The sequence below is a fragment of the Octopus sinensis genome, linkage group LG4, assembly GCF_006345805.1.
Source record: "Octopus sinensis linkage group LG4, ASM634580v1, whole genome shotgun sequence".
Lineage (NCBI taxonomy): Eukaryota > Metazoa > Mollusca > Cephalopoda > Octopoda > Octopodidae > Octopus > Octopus sinensis.
Genome location: NC_043000.1, coordinates 124734420 through 124753476, shown reverse-complemented (window position 1 = coordinate 124753476; position 19057 = coordinate 124734420). Strand labels below are relative to the sequence as shown.

The following is a 19057-nucleotide window of genomic DNA, read 5'->3' as shown; positions in this document are numbered from 1 at the left end:
TAGTTCCTGGTTGACTATGACTCATTTCTACTGTTGCTCAGTCAGCTGACATGACGTAAATTTCATGAAAAATAAAAAAAAAAAACAATACATCTTCAATATTTCTTTTAAAATTAATGAATATGAGCTTTTACAGTTGTATCATTCTTTAGAAATTTCACAAACTGCTCAGGGACAATTTTCACGGATCACAGTATGCACTTTCACAACGTGATAATCAGCCCATTGTTTTATGTTCAAGCAAACCAGGTCCAGCTTCCTATACCTGCCCTACAATGCCATTTTAAAAATAAATAGTCGCATCATCAAAATCTCAAAGCTACAAGATAATGCATAATTAATCCAAAACAACGTAAACACAAGCTTTTGATTTGACAGAGAAATCTGAATGCTAAAAGGTTGACTATAACATATCACACATTCTGTCATATTGTGTTGTTGGTTGCTTACAGTATCATTAATGGAGGCGCAATGGCCCAGTGGTTAGGGCAGCAGACATGCGGTTGTAGGATCATGGTTTCGATTCCTAGACTGGACGTTGTGAGTATTTATTGAACGAAAACACCTAAAGCTCCAACAGGGGCTGGTGGTGAACCCTGCTGCATTCTTTCACCACAACTATCTTTCGCTGAATCTCCCCGAGATTAAGGGTACATTAAGGGTACACATGTCTGTGGAGTGCTCAGCCACTTGCACATTAATTTCACAAGCAGGTTGTTCCATTGATCGGATCAACTGGAATCCTTGTCGTCGTAACCGGCGGAGTGCCACAGTATCATTGCCCTCAGGACATGTTGCTACTGTTTTGATAACTGATCTCATCATCTTTGTTGTTTTAATGTCCTTTTCCATGATTACATGGATTGGATGGGGTTTACTGAGGCAGATTTCCAACGCTGGAGGCTGTTCCTGCTCTCAACTCTCACCTGTTTCCAAGCAAAGTGATGTTTCTTCATGACCGGACTTGTTCTCACTGATGACTGGAAATGAATAACACTGCTTGTATGATGGTGATGCTTGTTTACGACTATTGCATAATGTCAAGACATGGACACACACTCACTCACACACACACACACATTGGTCTTCTTTTATTTTCCGTGACCAGGACCTTTGGAAATATGCTGTGCTTGAAAACACTCAGCAAGCCAAGTGAGACCATAACCTCATGGCCTATGCCAGGGGTGTAACCAGCTCACTTATGTGTACCTTTCCTTTACTGGACACTAAACTCTGCTTGCAAAGACCTGTTGAGGTAAGTGAAATCGAAATCGAAATCAAATTCGATAACTGGCATCTGTGCTAGGGGAGCGCTAAGAGTACAAGCCGAGTGAGATCGTTGCCATAGCAGCAAACTGGCTTCCGTGCCAGTGGCACGTAAAAAACACCATTTGAGCGAGATTGTTACCTGTGTCACCTTACTGGCACTTGTGCTGGTGGCATGTGAAAAACATTCGAGTGAGGTTGTTGCCAGTGGTACTGGACTGGCTCCTGTGCAGGTGGCACATAAAAAGCACCATTTGAGCGAGGCCATTGCCAGTACCACCTGACTGGCCCTTGTGCCAGTGGCACGTAAAAGCACCCACTACACTCTTGGAGTGGTTGGCATTAGGAAGGGCATCCAGCTGTAGAAACTCTGCCAGATCAGATTGGAGCCTGGTGCAGCCATCTGGTTCACCAGACCTCAGTCAAATCGTCAAACTCATACTAGCATGGAAAGTGGACATTAAATGATGATAATGACTCCCAAATTCACTAGTATTGGCCTGAGATGAAGGCACATGGCTTAGTGGTTAAGGTAATCAGTTCATGACTGTAAGGTCATGAGCTCAATTTCCGCCAGTGCCTCATGTCCTTGAGCAAGACACTTTATTTTAAGTTGCTCCAGCTCTCTCAGCTAGCAAAAATAAGTTGTGTCATGCTGAATCTATCTGAGAACTCCTTTAAGGGTACGCATGTCTGTGGAGTGCTCAACCACTTGCATGTTAATTTCATGAGCAGGCTGTTCCATTGATCGGACCAACCAGAACTCTTATTGTCGTAACTGACAGAAAGCCAAGACTAAGATGATGGCGGAAGATACTCACCCAAGGTATCATGCAATGAGACTGAACCAGAAACCCTGTGATTGGTAAGCAATCTTCTGTATATAATTGCCATATTCCTCAGCCTAGAGGGTCTCTGACTTCAAAGATACACCTCAATTTTGATTGGAAAATTTTGAAAAAAAGACCCATATAAAAGCAAAACCCCTGCATTTTCCCCAAGGGCCTAAGTTCTTAAGGGCTTTAGTTCCTATGTTTTCTTTTACTTTTTAAAATACAAAGACTCAGTATAATGATGATGATGGACTTCCAAACAGTTTCCATCAACCAAATTCACTCACAAGCCATTGGTCAAAGCAGACCTACGGTAGAAGACACTTACCTGAAGTGCCACAGGGTGGGACTAAACCTGAAACCATGTGGTTACAAAGCAAGCTTCTTAACCACACAGCCATGCCTGTGTAAGAATTTAGAAAAATTTGTTTGCAAAAAAGGAAAAAATTAGTTGTTTGCCTAACTTATTGTTTCAGATGATTCTTTAGATTAAAATGAAACAAAACACAACCAACAAACGGTATTTCTACCTACAGGCAAACTGTTCCACAACTACACTTTTTAAAATTACGCAGATATATATAAACTGTTCTTTATATCTAAATAGCTTTGTGTTGTGCAATAACTTTTTTTCTTAAAACAAAACTCATTTTAATAAAATAATACTTAGAAATCAGAAGCCAAAAGAACAACAACTTATAAGAAACTTATTTTATCTCTTTCTATTTTTCTGCATTTTTTCGGTTTTTGTATTTGAAAAACTAAAATTATTTTCATCCCAGTACATTTTTGGTTTTGTTTGAGTTTTAGTATTCTTTAACATACCGTTTCATCTTTTTGCTTCTCTTCCCTTTTTCTCTTTCTTTTACCTTTTATTTTATTCTATTTATTTTTTGCAATGATTCTATCACAAGAACAGTAAATGTCAGACTGCCATTTTAAATATCTATCTGTTTCCATGACAACCAGGTAACAGTTATTCAAGCAAAGCTAATCTGTATAGACAAGTGCTTACATCTCAAACCACTTGCATCTGACATATACAGTAATGAACAAGCAATAATATATCAAAATCTAATTACGATATAGAGCTAATTATATAAAATATCAACATTTGCCTAATAATATTCATACATTTTTTCGACCTGTCTCAGTCTTCAATAAAATGTATAAACTTGTTATTTAATATAGAAATATTATAAGAATATTTTCTTAGGAAATATGCATTAAAATATAAGCTTCAGTCCTTTTGGTTGTTGCTTGTGTTTTGTGCTTATAATTATTTTTGGCATTTTCTTTTGTTGAAGTTTTCAAATGTCAGTGTTAGTTTTAGGCAGGCTAATATATTGATAGGAAATGTATTCTGTTATGCAATTGTTTATATTTTAATTAAGAAAACATGTTATTATTCATTTGAAAAATATGAATTTTATAAACACATGAGGAAAATGTCTTTATGAGTGTATTACGTTAGTGTATTATGTGAGTGTGTTATGAAAGGCCCAGTGGTTAGGGCAGCGGGCTCACGGTAGGAGGATAGCGGTTTCAATTCCCAGACCAGCCGTTGTGTGTATTTATTGAGTGAAAAACATCTAAAGCTACACAAGATTCCGGCAGCGGGTGGTGGCAATCCCTGTTGTACTCTTTCACCCCCAACTTTCGTCACACTTTTTTCCTGTTTCTTGAATAATGCTGCAATGGACTGGCATCCTGTCTAGCTGGGGGAAACACATACGCCATAGAAACTGGGAAACCAGGCCCATGAGCCTGGCTAGGCTTGCAAAGGGTGCATAAATTAAAAAAATTATGAAAGGTATGGAAGGAAATACTGGAAACCTTTCAATGAATAATGTGAATATATACGTGCGTGTGTGTACATATTTAAATACATACATGTATATAGATATCACACATCTATGTACATGTATACACACACACAATAACACATATGTGCTGAAACCCCCTTCGGTCATGAGCGATCATGGGATTGCACCTAGGAAGTTACCCTCCCAGGCACAAGTCCAGGCAAGGTTGTTTATGGAAGACCAGCAGTCGCCCATGCATACTGACCTCCCCTCTCCATGCCACCAGTGTTATCCAAGGGAAAGGCAAAAGACGATACGACTTGGCACCAGTGATGTCGCAACTCATTTCTACAGCTGAGTGAACTGAAGCAACATGAAATATAGTGTCTTGCTCAAGAATGCAACACGCAGCCCGGTCCGGGGATTCAAACTCACAACCTCACAATCGTAAGCTCGACACTCTAATCACTGAGCCAGATATATATATGTGTGTGTGTGTGTGAATTTAAAACGAGGATTTCCAAGGGTCTCCTTACATTTCATGTAATCTGTTAAAATCTCACCCTTTCACACTGCCTCAGCTTTCCAATTTTTCATTTTTCATTTTTCCTTTCTCAATTTTTAATCTCTCAGTCATTATTTTCATTAATTTGTTCATTTCTCCTATCTTGTTCGCAAATGCCTTAATTTATACTAACTTCTTTTGACTTCCTTTTCTTTGGTGTCCCCTTTTTTATTCAGATACTATACCTCACTCTCCCTTTTCACCTTCTCAACCTCTTGGCATTACTCTGTTTCTCTGTACTAGACCTTATGCTATCAGTTTCTTATGCCAAACTGCTAAGTTACAGGAACATAAACATAAAGGCGGTGCTCCAGCATGGCCACAGTCAATCAAATAACAGAAACAAATAAAAGAAAAACCAACATCAGTTGTTAAATGGTGGTATGGGGAACAAACAGAAACACCCACACATATATATACACACACACACATAAGCAAATCAATAACAAAAGATGAATTCAAAGACAAAAAGATATATACATTCGTAGTTAGCACCAGTGATGTTGGAAAAGCACCCATGTGAGTGACACATAGAAGGTACCCATGTCAGTGACATGTAAAAGGCACTTAGTACACTCCATGGAGTGGTTGGCATTAGGAAGGACATCCAGCTGTAGAAACCAAACCAAGAATGGAGCCTGGCGCAGCTCTCTGGATTACTAATTCCAGTCAAACAATGTAATCCATACCAGCATGGAAAATGGACATTAAATAATGTAGGTAGGGAGCTCCAAAAGGGGTTTCAGGGAGTAACGTCCCTGCCTTCCTGAGCTAGTTTTCCACCACATTTCTTAAATATCATGGTAGAAGCCTTGGTCTTGGGACCACTCATGTCTAGAAATTGAGGTTGAGGGTAAGCAAGAGCATGCTACCCAGAGAAAATCCAGGTCCCAAAAACCATCATGATAGTAAAGGAGAGTGAGCACCAGCCAGCTCACAGGTTGGGGTGGGTTGCACCTGCCAACCTTGGTTGCTATGGCATTGAGGTAGATCCAGCCACCCCTCTTAACAGGGACAAAGCCCGGATTTAAAACCCTGGATGATGGATATATATATATGTATATATATATATATGTATGTATATATATATATGTATGTATGTATGTATATATATATGTATATATATATATATATATATATATATATATATATATATATATATATATAGGAATAAAAAATGGAGTTAACGCAGGTTAACTCCATTTTTTATTCCTATTATTCAAATATTCAACGTAAACACGAAGTTTCAACCTTTATAAACAAGGAGTTACAACATCTTTACTTGTGAGATTTTTGCTGTCCTGGTAACTATTCATTCATTTATCCGTGTTAAATGTTAACAAGGTAAAATACACTCATCTATTTATATATATATATATATATATATATATATATATATATATATATATTTGAGTGTGGTCAATGCCAGTGCCACTTGACTGGCTCTAATGCTGGTAGCACATAAAAAGCACCCACTACACTCTCAGAGTGGTTAGCATTAGGCAGGCCATCCAGCTGTAGAAACCTTGCCAGATCAGATTGGAGCCTGGTACAGCCACCCAGCGTGCCAGTCCTCAGTCAAACCATCCAGCCCATGCCAACATGAAAAGTGAACATTAAACGATTATGATGATATATATACATATACACACATTAGCAAATCAATAACAAAAGATGAATTCAAAGGCAAAAACTATAAAAGTTCAAGGAGAGCATTCAGTGAATATTATTAGTTTGAAGCTCAAAGAGAAAAGTTATGAAGTGAAAGAGGAAAAGTATGATGCTTCAGGCATAGCCCTTTGTTGGATTTACAGATAAAAGTCCAGAGAAGAGGAGAAAGAAGGAAGAAGATAGGAAGAGAGAGTCAGGAAGGAGAAAACACTTGTGTGTAATTTACATGTTTGATCACTGGGTAACCAGGAGTTTGAGAGATAATTGTGGTTTTCAATGGTTGGAGAGTGCATATTGGTTTGTGTATGTGCGGTGAAATTGTATGCGTGTGTGCATGTGTGAGTACCCATGTGTGGAGGTACTTGTGTACATAGTGTGTATATATATACGAATAATATATAAATGTATATGCATACATACATACATATATGTTCATACATATATATGTATATACATATACATATATGAGCACAGGACACCTCAGAAAGTAAACAACATGAAATATGAAATACAAAAACATGGAATGCAAACTATTTTGCGAACAAGAAACAAATGGAAAACAAGACAAACAACATACAAAAACGACCCTTCATCAGTTGTTGGCTGTTTTTCTACTTTGTATTTCATATGAGTTGGGGGTTATGCAACCGTCTAAGGGATAAATGTAACCATAGGCACTACTGGTGTATTACCTAACACTGGTGTATTACCTATAGGCCTGCTATATATAGTATTACCTAATACTGGTGTATTACCTATAGGCCTGCTATAAAGTTAAGAGTAGTTGGTAGTTTAAATGGTAAACTATGGTTTAATATATTCAGACATCTGAAAATATATATATATATGTGCCGGTGGCACATAAAAAGCACCATCCGAACATGGCCGATGCCAGCGCCACCTTGGCTAGCTTCCGTGCCGGTGGCACGTTAAAAGCACCAACCGATCGTGGTCGATGCCAGACACCCCTGACACCTGTGCCGGTGGCACGTAAAAAGCACCCACTACACTCACGGAGTGGTTGGTGTTAGGAAGGGCATCCAGCTGTAGAAACACTGCCAGATCAGACTGGAGCCTGGTGCAGCCCTGGCTTCCCAGACCCCGGTCGAACCGTCCAACCCGTGCTAGCATGGAAAACGGACGTTAAACGATATATATATGGCCTCAGTAAATTTTATTTTACTGGAATAAGTCAGAAACCATGGTCCGGGAATTGAATTAGATGGTAAATGTTTTTATTTTTCATTCCCTTCGAGAATTTATCCCTAATTAGTGGCTTCAACTTTATCTGTTCTTTCTAACGCAAGGCATTCCTATGATAGAAGCCTCTTAATGTGTTTTAATGTACATGATATTTTATATGAATAATATATAGTCTATAGACTAAATTTTTTTTGCGCTAGACCACAGGTAGTAAAAATTTCTATAATTCTTATTACCCTAATAATATTTATATGTATATATATATATATATATATATGTATATATATATATATATATATATATATATATATATATATATATATATATATATATATATATATATAGTTAATCCAAACAAGAAAACACAAAAAATACACAGCAACGCGAGGACGTGGAACAAATAAAGTATTATTGGACGCTCAGGAAAGAAGGGAAGGAGGGTTTAACGTTTCGAGCGGAACTCTTCGTTGGAAACAAAGGAGAAGGAAAGATCCCGAGAAGGGAAGACAGAGGAAAAAAAATTGCTGGCGGTGCTCACGTGGTCGAGGCTCAATGGCTCAGTTAGGGCAGCTGACTCATGGCCATAGGATCACGGCTTCAATTCCCAGACCAGCCATTGTGAGTGTTTATTGAGCGATAGCACTTAAAGCTCCATGGGACTCCAGCAGGGTGGGGGGTGGCGAACCTTACTGTACTCTTTCATCACAACTTTCTCTCACTCTTTCTTCCTGTTTCTGTTGTCCCTGTATTTCAAAGGGCCAGCCTTGTCACACTTTGTGTCAAGCTGAATCTCCCTGAGAACTACGTTATGGGCATACGTGTCTGTGGAGTGCTCAGCCACTTGCATGTTAATTTCATGAGCAAGCTGTTCCGTTTATTGGATCAACTGGAACCCTCATCGTCGTAACTGATGGAGTGCTGAAGTATATACGTATATATGATATTTACCATGTGAACTATGATGAAGAAATTATAAGAAAGATATGGTATATAATTTTTTTTGTTCAAAGGTTCCTTGAAACATGTAATTTATTTTAAGAGTTATGCAAGGGTAAAAAGGTTGAGAAACACTGCAATAAGGTGTCCATATTCACCATTAAGTGTGTGTATATTTGTATGTTTATTGATAAATTCATATTTCATTCAAATGAGGCATAGAAGAAGTAAGCAGTCTTCATTCCCATACCTTCGAAGTTGTGAGTCACAGACCAGTAAGGACTGATGCATGGGGTAACATGCTATCATACCAAATTAGAGACCATGATGTAATATAAATATCTGTATTAATGCTACATGTCCTGAACAGACTCCATGTTAGATTGTACAGTGAGATCTGGAGAGTCGTTCAGTCATTTTGGCAATCTCCTACATTCTCATACAAACTCACTTGATTTGATTTTATCATGCCAATCCACATGTGAACACCCTTACTTCCATGATATAAACTTCCTGTTTGGTTCTTGTGCTAACACAATCTAAATTAAGATCATCTATTAAAATTCAATGTTAATTTTGTTCCAAAAATCAGCTTAACGATTCTTCATAATTTTAAAAAATTAATTGCAACAAAGGTATTGTATTTCACCAGAACTGTAATAACAAAATTGTTTAAAGAATATTTTTACCATTTTTAAGGCAGCGAGCTGGCAGAAACATTAGCACGCTGGGTGAAATGCTTAGCAGTATTTCGTCTGTCTTTACGTTCTGAGTTCAAATTCTGTCGAGGTTGACTTTCATCCTTTCAGGGTTGATTAAATAAGTACCAGTTACGCACTGGGGTCGATGTAATCGACTTAATCCCTTTGTCTGTCCTTGTTTGTCCCCTCTATGTTTAGCCCCTTGTGAAGAATAAAGAAATAAGAAACGTTAGCATGCCAGGTGAAATGCATAGCGGTATTTCATCTGTCTTTACATTCTGAGTTCAAATTCTGCTGAGGTCAACTTTGCCTTTCATCCTTTCGAGGTCGATAAATTAAGTACCAGTTGTGTATTGGAGTCGATCTAATCGACTGGTCCCCTTCCCAAAAATTTCAGGCCTTGTGCCTAGAGTAGAAAAGAATATTTTTACCATTTTTATATATTTCTACAAGTAAAGTTTACTTTTGGAGAACCATTGCCTTTGAAGTTTCCAGTGTTTGCCATTTATCTTCAAAGTGCTTATCATAATGTTCTGCTTATTGTTTCAAAAGAAAATCTTTGTCCATAAGAAGACGGCATTATTTGAAGAGCTTAGAGAAGGCTGAGTCTATTAAATTTGGCTGTGTACTGTATACTGGCACTCATAAAAGACAGATGATTCTGGCATTTATACACACATACACATATACACACATGCACACATATATGCACATACGTACACACATTCAACATGCACATACAAACGTGCACATACAAACGTGCATATACATTCATATGCATATACACACATGCATGTGCATATGAACACAAATATACATGTGCATGAAAACATGCATGTGCACAAGCATTTGTGTGTATATACTAGTGTACATATGCATGCAGATGCACCCACATGTACACACCTATATACATACACATGTGCACTCACACATATGTGCACGTAGATGCACCCACATGTCCATATACCAGCACACATATACATGCATTCATACAAATATATGCATGCATGCACATACATGCATGCACACACATGCATGCATGTGCATACACATACACCCATGCACGTACATAGTAGGTTCTTCATATGTAATACATCATTAAAACTAAAGCATCTTATCAGCTTGATGTGCATCTGTATGTCTATGCATTTATATGTATGTGTTGCATATTGACATTTACATCGATACGCATAAATGTATGCATGTGTGCACGTGAATAAGGATGTCTCATTCTACCTGACAAGGCAACTGGTGTCTAGAATGATTTTAGAAATGAAAGCTGGATTCACTTCACAGAGATATTGCTCATAGATATTCCCTGTTAAAAGGTTGTCTTTTCTACTTCTGCATCTTGATGGGTTTGCTCTGGGCTAACATGTAAGCATGCATGTGTGTATGTGTCTGTGAACACATCTGTGTGTGTGTGTGTGTTAGTGTATGTGTAAGAGCTTGTGTGTATGTGCATACATGTGCGTATGAGTCAATTCTGATGTTCCAAAAAAAAAATACCATTTCTGCAACATCCAGGATGTCAAACGTAACTACACCAACTTCTCAAAAATCCTACAAATAACCCTCTACTAGAAAAATCTTCAAAACTCATCTCCATGAGAAATCTTATCTAAAATGCCTCAAGTAAGAAAAACTCTTCATCAATAATTATAGTCGATCTCTTCCAAAATATTACCCAGTCTAACCTAAACATCTGACCTTTCAATGATTGCATTTCTGGCAAATACCATCTCTTAGATTACAGTGCACAAATCCTGGAATTCATATTTTAATCTTCCACACAATTCTTATTGGTTGAATAAGCTGACATTACTGCTAAAGGAACTGGGGTTTTTTTTAAAGTTTTCTATTTTCAGTATTATATTTACACACACACACACAGATTTATGAAACCACCACTACCATCATCATCACCATTATCATCATAATTGTCACTATCAGCATCACCACTACCACACCATCACCACTGCTACCACCATCATCATCATCTTCATTATCACCCACCTCATCATTGTCGTCATCATCATAATCATCATCATTGTCATCATCATCATCATCATCATCATCATCATTATCCTCATCATAATCATCATCATTGTCATCATCATTATCCTCATCATCATCATCATCATCATCATCATCCTTATCCTCATCATCATCATCATCATTGTCATTGTCATCATCATCATGAATCATGCGCTCACTTTCTGTCCTGCATCAGGTGGGTCATGATAGACCAGGTAATGTTCATTCAAGGTCACAGCCCACTTGTATGAGTTGGAGGACTATATCTTGTTCATATGTTCATATGAGTTTGACATAGTTTTTATTGTTAGATGCCTTTCCTTTATAGCGGTGTTTCTCAAACATTTTTTGTCTATGGACTACTTTGATTCCTATTTTCTCAGATGGCTCTCATTGCCATTCATTGTTTAAGAAATCGTATTATATTTTCATAATTAAATGTTATTAGGAATTGTATTAAAAAAAACTGTTAAAATATCTTGTATATTGTAGAAGTATAAGGACCCCAGTTGAGAACCACAGGCTTTCAGAGTGTTACTGAGTTTTGTTTTAGTCCCGCTGGGTTTCTAGCAATCCCCCTCGCCAGGCAAGCCTAGTGCAAGTGCTGGTTTTGTTGTCAATCACCAGACCATGCAACAGATTGTACTAGACTCCATGTTACCAGTAGCACCTATGAGAGACCTCACAAGTGACCTGACATTCATCATCAACATCATCATCATCATTTAACGTCTGCTTTCCATGCTAGCATGGGTTGGACGGTTTGACTGAGGACTGGCAAACCAGTGGGCTGCACCAGGCTCCAATCTGATCTGGCAAGGTTTCTACAGCTGGATGCCCTTCCTATTACCAACCATTCCAAGAGTGTAGTGGGTGCTTTTTATGTGCCACTGGCATGGGAGCCAGTCAGGCAGCACTGCCATCGACCCCATTCAGATGGTGCTTTTTACATGCCACGCCACCAGCACAGGAACCAATCGAGGGGCACTGGCATCAACCTAATATATCTTGAATAGGAAATCTTTATCATTAAATACATAAAACTGTTTCACAATTTATTCCAGTCTTCTTTAACATTTTGATTTAATACAATACACAAAATATCAATCAATTCACATCTGATAATTTTTTCCTATTCCTCTTTCCCTTTCTGATTCTTCAAAATTGTATTCATTTGTCAGGTGGAATTAAACCAAAACTATTGGATATTTTGGCCAAATAAATAAGGAAAATTCTTTAGTTCGTGAATTGTGAATATATATATATATATATTTCAATTCACAGAATCTGAACTGCATTTGAAAAAAAGAAAAATTTGCATCAATTTGTCAAACTTAAGATGAAATGTTAAATAGCTTAGAGAAAGATAAAATTGGTAACGCTCTCAGAAGACATTGCTTGTGAAATGTCCCAACTAAGTGATTAATTTAGAATTTATGAAAACTCATTGCTATAGTTAGCTATTCCACACTGAAATTTTTAAGAATCCTAAGAAAAATTGATAAAAATAAAATGAAGTAAATTCTGTTGCTATGTTGTAAGGGTATTTTTTTGTTTTTCTTTTTTTTTTTTTCTTTTTTGCATTTGTGAAATGAGAACATTCAATTCATTTAGTTTTGATATTCAATGTTTCTTGCTCTTGACAAGAGAAGTCTGATGTTAGTGTCATTGATTTTAAAGATCTAATTATAATTAATATCAAGTAAATGAATCTAGGATCTCATCATTACAAGATATTATGTAAAGGAAATATTTTAAATTGAGAAAGCAAAATTAGAATTTACAATTTGTTTAGTATTAAGTACTAACCGATGAAGATTTCTTTCTTTAGAACAATGCCCTCACCACAGCACACACACTTTTTTTATATATGAAGCAAATATTTTAATTTATGAAATTAATTGCAGAATTTTACTGTGACTTATTCTACAGATTCAGGTGTGTCTCTTGAAATTTTACAATTAGCTTTCTCAAATTCTGTACATTAGATATGAACTGTACTATCAAGTCCAGTTTTCTACCAAATTCACCCTCACCTGCATCAGCACTTATGCTACTGAGGAAACCTTTATGTGGTCAAATTACCTGCTGGAAATAGCAAGCAAATCTCTCTTTTCAATCACACCCTGCTACTTTTAACAAAGAAGGACAAGCTGAATAATGCAGTACCAGATATACTGTGAGTGAAAAATAAATACACAGATATGGATTAGAAATACTAAGCAATGATTTATGTAAATACAAACTTGTCACTAGTTCAAATATGTCTGAGACATATTTAAACCAGTATTTTACTATGGCCAGGCAGCCAGTTGGTGCCATCGGTCACAGTATTTTTTTTTTTTTTTGCAATCTCTGAAGAGACACCTAGTCTCATAGTCAGTCTAGAGCATTGGTTCTCAACCAAGATTCATATGGCTCCTTAGAGTCAATATAAGATTTTGGGGGTCAGCAAAATAGTAAATTAGGGGCCCACAATATTAAGGGTCGCTGAAAAAATTTTGCTTTAGATGTGTTTATTGGTATGTAAGAAACAACTAGGTTTCTTTCTCTAACATTTTACATAGTTCAACCTACACAAGTCAATGTGTGAATGACAAAATAAGAATTTTGAAAGAAGATTCTATAAAACTAGTCTTTAGACATCAAATGGCTGTAGGCGGGGGTCCACTGGACTAAAATAATAACCAAAGGGGTCCATAGATAAAAAAATGGTTGAGAACCCCTGGTCTAGAGTCACCTCTCTTTTCAGTGTTCAATGCTGAAGAGATGATAGCTGTTATGAAATGCATGCATCCATCGATTTAGGTAGGGGTTACTCCGAATGGACCTGGTGTTTTTAACCCCTTTTTCTCAACAGTGAGAATTTTTCTCCATGACAAAATGCAGTGAATGACTTTTTACAATTATGGTAACAAGTATATTAACAAAGGGATGTTCATGGCTGGAAATGCCTTTCACCATGAAGCTGCTAAATCGGTACTGACCAGGGGTTAAACAACAACAGTAGCACTAAATACAACACAGTCTATAAATATCTGTCTTGCATCAAGGATTTTAATACTCTATTACTTGCATTATAGTTTACTAAATGCTTTGCATTCAAAATCATTTACAGTCATTTTCCAGTCTCGACTCCCACTTCTACTTCTAATAATGAATTAGCTGCTCATTTAACAGAGTCTAACTTTTCCACATAAACAGTTTTGGCATATTACAATTATTTTATGTATAAATGGCTCAAGTGTACTAAAGTAATTGTACATGATTATGTAATCAAAAACTACTCTGTATTACGTGTCTATCTACTGGTTACACTACCTATCCAATGCTGTCGTTATTTACTGACCAAACAAGAACTTCCCTTCCTTTTCTATTGAATACCTTGCATGACAACTGTGCAATGTCTAGATATCTGCTGTATTCATTTCACAAGCCTTTTCAGTTATATTTCCTGATTTCAGACAGGTATTTGTTGTCACATTGATTTTTCTATGAAACTACGTTGGCAGTGTTAACAATATTGGTATTGTCTTTTTCAATATAAATGTAACTGAAGCCAGTATATCATATATTCTTACATTTGCAAATAGAACTACTACTACTACTACTACTACTACTTATATCGTTCTTATCACAGGTGGATTAGTAACCATCACCTGCCTACACAAAGTTGTAGTCTTATATGCTAAAAAATCTAAACAGATATTATTTGGAGACCCTTTTATTCAAAATCCCAAACATTTGACAGCAATATTACTAGCATCCATGAAAATAGGTTTAATTATCTTTCCTAATGATGCAGTGTTGGGGGTGTATTCAAATTGTGTTCCTTCTGCCAAAAGTCCAGTCGTTTATCTATCCAAACATTACCCTTCTTATATCAATTTAATCTTTGCTTCTATCATATTAACGTCTTCATAGAACATTTTAATATCTGCTTTTCCCATGACAGTATTGGTTGAATGAGCCAGCAAAATTAATTCTTTTCATCACCTTTGGCCATTTCCTTATTTAACTCTCAAAATAGGTCTCTTTCTAGATTCTCTTTCTTTTTCAAAGCATCTCTCTTCTATAGTCATGACAGAATGTTCTTTGATTTGAAGAAAACTAGAAGTTTTCTTACAATGTCAAATTTCCTATGCCATTTTCAGTACCTCCATTTTTGGTTCCACCATCTCTGAATGACTAAACGTAATTACTTCTCACTATGTATCAATGTAGAGTTCAGTACTATGTGATCATATTAGTTTTATAGGCACAGGAGTAGCTGTGTGGTAAGTAGCTTGCTTACCAACCACATAGTTCCGGGTTCAGTTCCACTGCGTGGCACCTTGGGCAAGTGTCTTCTACTCTAGCCTTGGGCCAACGAAAGCCTTGTGTATATATATGTGTGTGTATGTGTGTATATGTTTGTGTGTCTGTGATTGTCCCCCCAACATCTCTTGACAACCGATGCTGGTGTGTTTACGTCCCCGTAACTTAGCGGTTCGGCAAAAGACACTGATAGAATAAGTACTAGGCTTACAAAGAATAAGTCCTGGGGTCGATTTCTTCGACTAAAGGCGGTGCTCCAGCATGGCCGCAGTCAAATGACTGAAACAAGTAAAAGAGTAAAAGAGTAAAGAGTTACCAAGGCAACGAGCTGGCAAAATCTTTAGCACACCAGACAAAATCCTTAGCAGTATTTCTTTCATCTTTATGTTCTGAGTTCAAATTTCACCAAATTCAACTTTGTCTTTCATCCTATCAGGTTCAGCAAAATAAGTACCAAAGACTGGAGTTGATGTAATCCTAGAATTTCCCCAAAATTTCAGGCTTTGTATCTATTGTAAAAAAGGATTATTTCTTTCACTTATATTCTTACTTATATAGCCATAAACACTGACATCAGTATCATGAACAAAAGCACTAACCATTACCACCACCACCACCACCACCACCAATATTATTCTACAACCACAAATACTATCCCCACAAGAACCATTACAACTGCTATCATTGCTAATAATAAGAATATTACCATCATTATCACAGCCAATACATTTATCATTGTAGATTTGAAAGCTATTTAGCATCAGACACTGACTAATACTGATAAAGAGATATTTTCTGCTTCAATGCATCACCTACTAAATTCTGCAGCTATTACCTACACAAACACTGCAGAAAATTTTAATAAGTTATCTTGACAAGTTCCATCTTCAGTGAAACCATGTAAAGAACATGGGCACTAGAATCCACTCTATTAGAACTGCTATGAGAGACCAGCATTCTGTTTACCAATATCTAAACTTCTCTCTGTAACATTGACTCATATTGACTCATCATGATAATGGATTCAACTTTCCAGACTTGCTAAGAGAAAGAAAATTTTAAAATGTCTGCTGCTAACAGCACTTTGATCTTTCAGGTGATAAACTTGATGAATCCTAGTGACAATTTCAATTGCTTAAATATCCAAATATTAGTCACTGTTCCACCATTAAGTTGTAGAAAAGATAACAGTTAATTTTCAGCTAGTTACATTCTCAAGCATTTCCCCTCTAATTTCATACTTTGTAAAATATAGATTTCAGTATGAACATTCTGGTTGTGTATGTGTGTACGTAAGAATATATTTTAATGAATGTGTGTGCATGCATGTAACTATGAGAACAGTTTGTGACTAAGACTTTTGAAGATAGCTAGAAGAGTGAATTAGCAATGATGGTTATCACTGAAGTATAAGATCACTTGTAAAAGACAGATAGGCAGGCAAATATGTCAGTGTGTCACTTGCATGTCCATTTAGCCATAGAAAGATACATCATCTTTCTACAGATAGGTGGTGGTGGTGGTGGTGGTAGTGGTGGTGGTGGTGGACCTGAAAATGGTGAAGGAATTTCGACATTGTTAGAAAACTTCAAATTTTCTTCAAATCAAACACACTCTGTCATGACTGTAAAGGTGAGATGGTTTGGAAAAGAAAGAGAATGTAGAAAGCGAGAGATGACTGTCGAGAGCTAAGTGAAGAAATGGTCAAAGGTGAGGAAAGGAATTAATTTTCCTGACTCATTCAACCAATTCTGTTATGAGAAAGCAAATATTAATTTCAAATTTTGTCACAGGGCCAGAAATTTTAGGGGAGGGGCTAAGTCAATTACATTGACCTCAGTGTTCAACTGGTACTTATTTTATCAATCCCTAAAGGACGAAATGTAAAGTCAAACTCAACAGACCTTGAATTCAGAATGTAACAACAGACAAAATGCCATTTTGCCATTAGTGCTAACAATTCTGCCAGCTTGCCGCCTAAATAATGGTTTCAAATTTTGGTACAAGGCCATCAATTTCAGAAGTAGCGGGTAAGTCAATTACATTGACTTCAGCAGTCAACTGGTACTTATTTTATCAACCCCTAAAGGACGAAATGCAAAGTCAAACTCGGCAGACTTGGAACTCAGGGTATAATGATGGATGAGATGCTGTGAAGCATTTTTCCCAGTGTGCAAATGATTCTGTCAGTTATCACCTAATGAAAAAGCAAATATCAAATAATAGTATTATTATTAGGTCGTCAAATATGAAATTTGTAGAAAAGAAAAAAGTTTGCGGTTTTATAAATACAAGGAATAGTTTTATCCATCAAAGTATGCACTCATATTGTCAATATACTTTTGCCATTTCGGCGGTAGCTTGTCCAGCCCGGAACTGTAAAAGCCTGGCAATATAGAGTCAATAAAATCTTGGAAGGCCTGTTTTACAGTATTGTTAGAAGTAAATTTTTTTCCTATCAAAAAGTTATCCAAGTTCTGGAAGAAGTGGTAGTCAGTGGGGAAAAGATCAGGTGAGTATGGTGGATGATGGAGAACTTCCAACTCCAACTCCTGTAGTTTTGCCAATGTCATTTTTGCGATGTGTGGTCTGGCATTGTCTTGCAATAAAATAGGAGTGGATCTGTTGACTAATCTAAACTGTTTTTTATGTAAGTTTCTGTATCATTTGGTCCAGTTGACTGCAGTATACTTCAGCCATGATTGATGAGCCAAGTTTAATGAAATCATAATGGATCACACCTGCGCCAGACCGCTAAATACATACTATCGGCTTCTTTTGATGAATTTTGCTTTTTGGACTGTTTCGGTGGCTCATCTTTGTCCAACTATTGTGCTGAATATTTATGGTTGTTGTATTGGATCCATTTCCTGCCACATGTTACAATTCAATTAAAAAATGATTTATTTTTGTGACAAGAAAGTAGCATAATGCAGGCTTCCAAATGTTGCTGTTTCTGATTCTCATTGGGTTCATGTGGAACCCACTTATCCAACTTTTTCACTTTACCAATTTGAACTCAGTGAGTCAATATTGTTTGCTTGCTAACACCAAACAGCAACAATAATTCACAGTCACTTTGAGATGGATCTGACTCGACAGTGACATTCAGTTCGTCATTATCCACCTTTGTTTCTGGCCAACCACATTGCTCATTTGTGAGGTCACAGTTACCGGTACGAAATTTTGCAAACCAAGTTGATACTGTCTGCTGTATAATAACATTAGAATGAAATACTGCATTAATATTCCGAGCTGTCTGTGATGCTGTATTTCCAAGAAAGAACTCATATTTCAAAACTGTATCAATTTCCGACATCCATCTCCAAACAAAAATAGCAAATAACGATTTATAAAAACTTTATAAAGCGCAAAATGAGTTAGAATAAAGAAATAGATATGTTAGCTTTCTAACAAAAAATAAAGATTGTCAAAATATAATAATGGCACAAAATGAGCAGCAGTCAAAATTTACCATATACCTTACTACAAATTTCATACTTGACGACCTAATAATATGATCACATAGTATGACCACATGTCATTTGAATATATCATGTGTGTGTGTGTGTGCATGCGTGTGTGTGTGTGTGCATGCATGCAAGTGTTTGTGTGCATGTATGCGAGTGTGTGTGTGTCGTTATCATTATCATCATCATCATCATTTAAAATTTGGTGGTCCATGTTTGCATGGGTTAAACAGAGTTTGTTGAGGCAGATTGT

The 19057-nt window shown here is 36.7% G+C and overlaps 1 pseudogene; it reads right to left on the bottom strand.

Annotated features, from left to right (window-relative positions):
* Window positions 1-17619: 17619 nt before the first annotated feature.
* LOC115210581 lies at window positions 17620-18653 on the bottom strand (annotated as a pseudogene).
* Between the last annotated feature and the right edge of the window lie 404 nt (window positions 18654-19057).